At 43.4% G+C, this 9502-nt stretch overlaps 1 long non-coding RNA gene across 1 annotated transcript; it reads left to right on the top strand.

The window, feature by feature from the left end:
* The first annotated feature begins 7236 nt into the window (after positions 1-7236).
* Positions 7237-9458, top strand: LOC133462406 (uncharacterized). The gene is made up of 2 exons (XR_009784251.1): positions 7237-7434; positions 8631-9458. It is a non-coding gene; the product is annotated as an uncharacterized LOC133462406 (long non-coding RNA).
* The last annotated feature ends 44 nt before the right edge of the window (positions 9459-9502 follow it).

Below are 9502 nucleotides of genomic sequence, written 5' to 3' on the forward strand. Positions count from 1 at the left end.
GTCAGCTCCGTCAGCTCCAGCAGCTCCAGCAGCTCCAGCAGCTCCAGCAGCTCCAGCAGCTCCGTCAGCTCCGTCAGCTCCAGCAGCTCCAGCAGCTCCAGCAGCTCCAGCAGCTCCAGCAGCTCCGTCAGCTCCAGCAGCTCCAGCAGCTCCGTCAGCTCCAGCAGCTCCAGCAGCTCCAGCAGCTCCAGCAGCTCCAGCAGCTCCAGCAGCTCCAGCAGCTCCAGCAGCTCCAGCAGCTCCAGCAGCTCCGTCAGCTCCAGCAGCTCCAGCAGCTCCGTCAGCTCCGTCAGCTCCAGCAGCTCCATCAGCTCCGGCAGCTCCGGCAGCTCCGGCAGCTCCGGCAGCTCCGGCAGCTCCGGCAGCTCCGGCAGCTCCGGCAGCTCCAGCAGCTCCAGCAGCTCCAGCAGCTCCAGCAGCTCCGGCAGCTCCAGCAGCTCCAGCAGCTCCAGCAGCTCCGTCAGCTCCAGCAGCTCCGTCAGCTCCAGCAGCTCCGGCAGCTCCGCCAGCTCCTTCAGCTCCTTCAGCTCCATCAGCTCCAGCAGCTCCGTCAGCTCCAGCAGCTCCAGCAGCTCCAGCAGCTCCAGCAGCTCCAGCAGCTCCAGCAGCTCCGGCAGCTCCGGCAGCTCCAGCAGCTCCGTCAGCTCCAGCAGCTCCAGCAGCTCCAGCAGCTCCAGCAGCTCCGTCAGCTGCTCCAAACAAGACCTTCCTCTCAGGCACAGGATATTTATCTGCTCTGAAACTTAAAGGGACCTTTTATGGATCTAATCCCTATTTTAAACAGGTCTTGAATGTCTTAAAAACAATCTTTTGATTGTTTTTGCTAAATAAATTATAAATTCAGCCTCTGATCCATGTCTTTATCTTCCATTTCTCTAACCTCATTATCTATGCAGGATTCTGAGTGGGCGGGGCTATGATAATGAGGCTCTGTGCTGATTGGCTGCCTGAATGACGTGATACACCACTACGGAAACATGTAGGAAGCTCCGGCCGGCGGAGTTAGTTGTTGTTGTTGTTCTTGTCAGAGTTAGTTGTTAGTGGTTTCCCCATCGCTCCTGTCGTTCCGTAACTTTGAGGAGCAGAATCTTATTGGCTCGTAGATCCGGGGGGCGGCAGTAGCTCAGGTGGTAGAGCGGGTCGTCCAATGATCAGAAGGTCGGAGGTTCGAATCCCGCTCTATCCCGGTTGCTGTCGTAGTGTCCTTGGGCAAGACACCTTACCCACCTTGCCCCGTGTGAATGTGTATGAATGTTGGTGGTGGTCGGAGGGGCCGTTTGGCGCAGAATGGCAGCCACGCTTCTGTCAGTCTGCCCCAGGGCAGCTGTGGCTACAAATTGTAGCTTACCACCACCAGTGAGGATGTGAATGAATGAATAATGATCTAAGTGTAGCACTTTGAGATTCATTGAATGGAAAGTGCGTTACAAGTTAAATCCATTATTATTAGTGCCACGGCTGCGCCACGTGGCACGCCTCCTCCATTGAGATGCGCAAGCTCAATGGAGGAGGAGTGCCTCGTGCGCAGCACGAGGCACTAATACTATTGCTCAGGCTTATTAGTGCCACGGCTGCGCCACGTGGCACTCCTCCTCCATTGAGATGCGCAAGCTCAATGGAGGAGGAGTGCCTCGTGCGCAGCACGAGGCACTAATACTATTGCTCAGGCTTATTATTTATTCCATATTCTTCCGTATAAACTTCGGCGCGTAACTAGTCGCACAGCTTTGAGAAAACTCAAAAAGTAAAAACGTAGAAACGTGCGACTTAATCGGGAATCAATTGGTATGACTTTTATAAGCGATTGGCGTGCACGTTTTTGCGCAACGTTCACAAACGTGCGCTTTTTGCCCCATCCGGAACGCATTGCGTGAACTTTGGGGCCTCACCACTCGCATACCGTTACTCGAAAAATTCTGAACCGATTTAGAAAGTTGTAGGCCCTGAATTTAACTACAGTCCTCTGGATTTTCAGAACGATGGCACGAATAGTTTTTGCACGAAGTGCAAAAACATTTCCAAATTTCCAAACTAATGGGGAACTGTTTTCCCATGCATTTCAATGGCGCCATTCAAAGCGGATGGGAAAATGTTGAGAAAAAAAAGACAAAATTCACCTTTTTTCCAAGTCACGTATCTTTCTCATACTTGCACGTAGAAACGTCATTCAAACTTCAAAACGGAGGAAAACTTCTCTTCTCTCTCTAAACCCCGGACTGTTTTTTCCTAAAATGTACACTTTTCAAGATATGAGCGCTCAAGCGAGGACTGGAAATCACTTTTTTTCAAATCTAGAGCACGGGAGTCAGTTCGCTAGAGTGTAGTTAGACTGAAAAAAAAACATGATTTCTTATTTGTAACTCGAGGTCACGGCCAAACCGTAAAAGGTAGAAAGATCATTTTTGGTCAGAATATAGACATAGGTGTTGTGATTTATAAAATGTGACTTTGACAGGCGTGGTGTGCACAAAATTTTAACGGGGGGCCCAACAGACGCGCCAAATCCTGTCTCGCCCTTCATTGACTCCCATTATAAAAAACGTTTTCTTCAAAAAAATCTAATTTTTGTTTTCGAATTGCCGTTACTAACACATTTTAAGGAATATCTGTATGAAAATAACATTTAGAGAATCTGCTAGGTTATCTGTTTCTCAAAATGTTTTCGTTTTTCTGCTAAGAGCTACGGTTTCATCACAGGGTGAAGTTATTTCAGGCTTGTCAAAACCGAAAATCTAGCTGACTCATTCCAATACAGTATACAGCATAATACAGTATACACTTCCGGGTCACATGACCCAGTCAATGCACATTAGCCCCGCCCCTTCTTCTGATTGGCTGATACGTTATAGTCCAATATCTTTTGAATGGTTTGACATACAGAGACACGGGTGATGTCATATTACTCAGTATCAGGTCCTTGACCTTTATTGGTCCAAATTAGCCACGCCCCTTCTTCTGATTGGCCGATACGTTATAGTCCAATATCTTTTGAATGGTTTGACATAGAGACTCACGGGTGGTATCAAATGACTAAGTATCGAGCCCCTGACCCTCATTGGTGCAAATTAGCCCCGCCCCTTCATCTGATTGGCTGATACGTTAAAGTCCAATATCTTTTGAATGGTTTGACATACAGAGACATGGGTGGTGTCAAATGACTAAGTATCGAGTCCCTGACCCTCATTGGTGCAAATTAGCCACGCCCCTTCTTCTGATTGGCCGATACGTTATAGTCCAATATCTTTTGAATGGTTTGACATACAGAGACATGGGTGGTGTCAAATGACTAAGTATCGAGTCCCTGACCCTCATTGGTGCAAATTAGCCACGCCCCTTCTTCTGATTGGCTGATACGTTAAAGTCCAATATCTTTTGAATGGTTTGACATACAGAGACATGGGTGGTGTCAAATGACTAAGTATCGAGTCCCTGACCCTCATTGGTGCAAATTAGCCCCGCCCCTTCTTCTGATTGGCTGATACGTTAAAGTCCAATATCTTTTGAATGGTTTGACATACAGAGACATGGGTGGTGTCAAATGACCAAGTATCGAGTCCCTGACCCTCATTGGTGCAAATTAGCCACGCCCCTTCTTCTGATTGGCTGATACGTTAAAGTCCAATATCTTTTGAATGGTTTGACATACAGAGACATGGGTGGTGTCAAATGACTAAGTATCGAGTCCCTGACCCTCATTGGTGCAAATTAGCCACGCCCCTTCTTCTGATTGGCCGATACGTTATAGTCCAATATCTTTTGAATGGTTTGACATAGAGAGTCATGGGTGGTGTCAAATGACTAAGTATCGAGTCCTTGACCTTCATGGGTGCATCCCGCGATCATCCGGCAGTAGTCCGTGGCACTTCAAAATTTCCCGGGAATTTTGGTCTAGTTAGTGCCACGGCTGCGCCACGTGGCACGCCTCCTCCATTGAGATGCGCAAGCTCAATGGAGGAGGAGTGCCTCGTGCGCAGCACGAGGCACTCATACTATTGCTCAGGCTTATTATTTATTATTATTATTATTATTCCATATTCTTCCGTATAAACTTCGGCGCGTAACTAGTCGCACAGCTTTGAGAAAACTCAAAAAGTAAAAACGTAGAAACGTGCGACTTAATCGGGAATCAATTGGTATGACTTTTATAAGCGATTGGCGTGCACGTTTTTGCGCAACGTGCACAAACGTGCGCTTTTTGCCCCATCCGGAACGCATTGCGTGAACTTTGGGGCCTCACCACTCGCATACCGTTACTCGAAAAATTCTGAACCGATTTAGAAAGTTGTAGGCCCTGAATTTAACTACAGTCCTCTGGATTTTCAGAACGATGGCACGAATAGTTTTTGCACGAAGTGCAAAAACATTTCCAAATTTCCAAACTAATGGGGAGCTCATTTTCCCATGTATTCCTATGGCACCATTCAAAGCGGATGGGAGAATGTCGAGAAAAAAGAAAAAATTCACCTTTTTTCAGAGTCACATATCTTTCTCATACTTGCACGTAGAAACGTCATTCAAACTTCAAAACGGAGGAAAACTTCTCTTCTCTCTCTAAACCCCGGACTGTTTTTTCCTAAAATGTACACTTTTCAAGATATGAGCCTTCAAGCGAGGACTAAAAAACCCCCTTTTTCAAATCTAGAGTGGAGGTTTTAATTGATCAGAGTGAGCAGAACCCTGAAAAAATGACCATAATTTTTATTTGTAACTCGACCTCACGGCCGAACCGTAAAAGCTGGACAGATCATTTTTGGTCAGAATGTAGACATACATTTTGGTATTCTTAAAATGTGACTTTGACAGGCGTGGTGTGCACAAAATTTAAACGGGGAGACTAAGAGCCATGCCAATTCCTGCCTCTCTCTCCATTCACTGCAATGTTAAAAAAAAAATTCTTCAAAAAAATCTCATTTTTGTTTTCGAATTGCCGTTACTAACACATTTTAAGGAATATCTGAATAAAATTAAGATTGTCAGAATCTTCCGGGTTCTGTCTCTCTCACGATGTCTTTGTTTTTCTGCTAGGAGCTACAGTTTGATTACAAGGTGAAGCTATTTGAGGCTTGTCAAATCCGAAGAACTAGCTGAGTCATTCCAATACAATATACACTACCATACTTCCGGGTCATGTGACCCAGAACTAGTCACATGACCCACTCAATGCAGACTTCATAATACTTTACCTTGGATAATGGAGGAATCTGAACCCTGACCTTTTGACCTTACATGATCCCCAGTCCTGCTGGGGACAGGTTCATGGGATATATATGTATATTATTATTATTATACATATAAATATTTACATTTGTATATTATATATACATATTAGCCCCGCCCCTTCTTCTGATTGGCCGATACTTTATAGTCCAATATCTTTTGAATGGTTTGACATAGAGACTCACGGGTGGTATCAAATGACTAAGTATCGAGCCCCTGACCCTCATTGGTGCAAATTAGCCCCGCCCCTTCTTCTGATTGGCTGATACGTTAAAGTCCAATATCTTTTGAATGGTTTGACATACAGAGACATGGGTGGTGTCAAATGACTAAGTATCGAGTCCCTGACCCTCATTGGTGCAAATTAGCCACGCCCCTTCTTCTGATTGGCCGATACGTTATAGTCCAATATCTTTTGAATGGTTTGACATACAGAGACATGGGTGGTGTCAAATGACTAATTATCGAGTCCCTGACCCTCATTGGTGCAAATTAGCCACGCCCCTTCTTCTGATTGGCTGATACGTTAAAGTCCAATATCTTTTGAATGGTTTGACATACAGAGACATGGGTGGTGTCAAATGACTAAGTATCGAGTCCCTGACCCTCATTGGTGCAAATTAGCCCCGCCCCTTCTTCTGATTGGCTGATACGTTAAAGTCCAATATCTTTTGAATGGTTTGACATACAGAGACATGGGTGGTGTCAAATGACTAAGTATCGAGTCCCTGACCCTCATTGGTGCAAATTAGCCACGCCCCTTCTTCTGATTGGCCGATACGTTATAGTCCAATATCTTTTGAATGGTTTGACATACAGAGACATGGGTGGTGTCAAATGACTAATTATCGAGTCCCTGACCCTCATTGGTGCAAATTAGCCACGCCCCTTCTTCTGATTGGCTGATACGTTAAAGTCCAATATCTTTTGAATGGTTTGACATACAGAGACATGGGTGGTGTCAAATGACTAAGTATCGAGTCCCTGACCCTCATTGGTGCAAATTAGCCCCGCCCCTTCTTCTGATTGGCTGATACGTTAAAGTCCAATATCTTTTGAATGGTTTGACATACAGAGACATGGGTGGTGTCAAATGACTAAGTATGGAGTCCCTGACCCTCATTGGTGCAAATTAGCCACGCCCCTTCTTCTGATTGGCCGATACGTTATAGTCCAATATCTTTTGAATGGTTTGACATACAGAGACATGGATGATGTTATATATATATATATATATATATATATATATATATATATATATATATATATATATATATATATATATATCCTCCTCCTCCTCCTCTTCCTCTTCTTCCTCCTCCTCCTCTTCTTCCTCCTCCTCCTCTTCCTCTTCTTCCTCCTCCTCCTCCTCCTCCTCCTCTTCCTCTTCTTCCTCCTCCTCCTCCTCTTCCTCTTCTTCCTCCTCCTCCTCTTCCTCTTCTTCCTCCTCCTCCTCTTCTTCCTCCTCCTCCTCCTCTTCCTCTTCTTCCTCCTCCTCCTCCTCCTCCTCCTCCTCTTCCTCTTCTTCCTCCTCCTCCTCCTCTTCCTCTTCTTCCTCCTCCTCCTCTTCCTCTTCTTCCTCCTCCTCTTCCTCTTCTTCCTCCTCCTCTTCCTCCTCATCCTCTTCCTCTTCTTCTTCTTCCTCCTCCTCTTCTTATATTATATATATATATATATATATATATATATATATATATATATATATATATATATTATATTTTTTTGATACATAGAAAACTGCAAATCATTGAGGCTCTCACAAAAAAGATTCTATGCCGCTAATACCGGGAAAAAAAATACAGATAATAATTTCTGCACAGCACAGGCATAAGCCCCGCCCCTTCTACTGATTGGCCGATACGTTATCCACCTTATTCCTGGAGCCTCTACTGTAGAAACTGCTGTGGGAGTAACTTCCGGTTAGCCGCCGGAAGTTGCGTAACGCCATTGACTAACCATGGCAGCTGAGCATGAACAGCGGTTTATTTTAAAGCAATTTGCTTTCAATCTAGCTGAGAAGTTACGGTTTTGTTTTCTGACATTTAATGTTTAACATGTTTATCAACCGTAGCATTTACTAAAATGTCCTTGCGGAGCTCGGGTACGTCGTTTTGTGGAGGAAAACCTGCATCATACTTTGTGGCTCGGATCCGACAGACTGCCGGAGGAGAGACGGGAATCCTCAGAGGATTGACAGCAATATCATGAGAATATCAGGTATGATTTCAGGTTAATGTCATGAGAATATCAGTTATGATTTCAGGTGTATGGAGGACACAGCATTGTAGTATTTGTCCGGTAATGACAACCTTTAGTATTATTTATTATTATTTTCTGTGCAGTTAAAATACAAAGTGTGTTTATGGCACGGACTGCAGGGCAGCATTAGAATAAAAATACAATAGTTTCACTACAGACATGTTGATAAGAAAAAAGTTTTTTGTTAATTAAATTTTAAATCTTAGCTGTGATCAGTACTCGAGTTGTAAAAAAGAAATCAGGGGGGATGGTGGATTTTATCATATGGGGATAGATAATTTTTGCTGATTACAAATAATATAATATATTACAAATAATAGCACTGACCAAAACAGCTGCAGAAATACTGCAGGAATGACATAGCAGCAGTTAAATGCAGCCTTCTGTAAGCTTTAAATATCCACTGGGCTTACATCAAATACATCAAAACACAACAATAAAAAACACTTTTCTGAACTTATCAATATGACTCTGTCCTTCACAGGATAAGTAAAATGGATCACTGCAAAAACTCAAAATCTTAACAACAATATTTGTCTTATTTCTAGTTAAAATGTCTCATTTTAGTAAAAAAATCTCATTACACTTAAAACAAGACTCATCCCTGGAAAAAACAACAATTTTCACCTGTTTCAAGTAGATTTTCACTTAAAATAAGTAGAAAAATCTGCCAGTGCAACAAGATTTTTTTTCTTGTAATAAGAAGATAAATCTTGTCCCACTGGCAGATTTTCTTACTTATTTCAAGTGAAAATTTACCTGAAACAGGTGAAAATTGTCACATTTTTGTGGTGATGACTCTAACCAGAATGTTAAATGTTAATGTTGAAATAGCAGTAAAACCACATTCATTGATGAAATGACACAAGGGATGGAAAGGGGGGGTGGCAGTTTTACAGGGGGGATGATTTGGACCGTTTTTATTTCAGGGGGGATGATTTGGACCGTTTTTATTTCAGGGGGGGATGCCATCCCCCTCATCCCCCCTCAACTCCAGTACTGGCTGTGATGATGTACCGGTTTTTTCCTAAACTTCTGGAGGGCTTAGGTGATGTGGTTGCAGGTTGGGGGTTGTGGGTCTTCCCCCAGGTACATTTGATGAGGGGGCTGGGGGTGTTAGTGGTTAATAATTGTGTACTGTATTGCTCCCTCAGATGAGCCTGACCAGATGGATCAGAACGAGGAGCTGTGATCAACACCAAAGCTTCCTGTGATGCCCAAACACAGTGGTCAGACCCAGGGATGGAGGACCACACCTATTCTATTATTTACGTGCTGGAGATGAGGTGATGGGTGACCGTGGTTTCACAGTTAGAGACTTGCTGGAGGAGTGTAGGGGGAAGCTAATCATTCCAGCATTCACACGCAAAGGATGCCAGCTGACCAGTGAGGAGGTCACTCGCACACGCCGCATTGCTCATGCCCGCATTCATGTTGAATAAGGAACCTGGAGGTGTACAAGATTCTTTCTCAAACAGGGCCAATTAACTTTGTGCTCAAAATTGACAAAATGCTCAAGATCTGTGCTGGTTTAGTGAATTAAAGAGCTGAGTTTATTTCAAGTGAAAAGTGAGAAGACATTTAATATTGCACTTAAACATACTTACATATTTCATTCATTTAACATTTTCTGAAAACAATTGAGGTTCAGTTAAACTTACAGTATCTTTAACACATAACTCTCAACAGGTTAAGTGCTGTATGTAGTTTGTAGAGCTGCACTTACATATTTCATTCATTTAACATTTTCTGAAAACAACTGAGGTCCAGCTGCAATTGTTATTTTTTTTGAGGAAATAAAAGTTCAAATAGTCCTCTGACAGTAAACTGAATCTCTCTCACTTAAGACACAAATGTAATGTGCTTTTGTTAAACAATATTTTTGTGTTAAAATGTTTTGATTCATGTCCCTATATTGTATGTCCTAATATGTCAGGAGGGGATCTTTCAGGTTCTGTTTTTAATAAAACTGAAAACAAAAATGAAGTCTGTTGTATTGTTTTGAAAATATGAAATTTGGAACTCC

Source organism: Cololabis saira, chromosome 16, assembly GCF_033807715.1.
Source record: "Cololabis saira isolate AMF1-May2022 chromosome 16, fColSai1.1, whole genome shotgun sequence".
In the NCBI taxonomy this organism is placed as follows: Eukaryota; Metazoa; Chordata; class Actinopteri; order Beloniformes; family Belonidae; genus Cololabis; species Cololabis saira.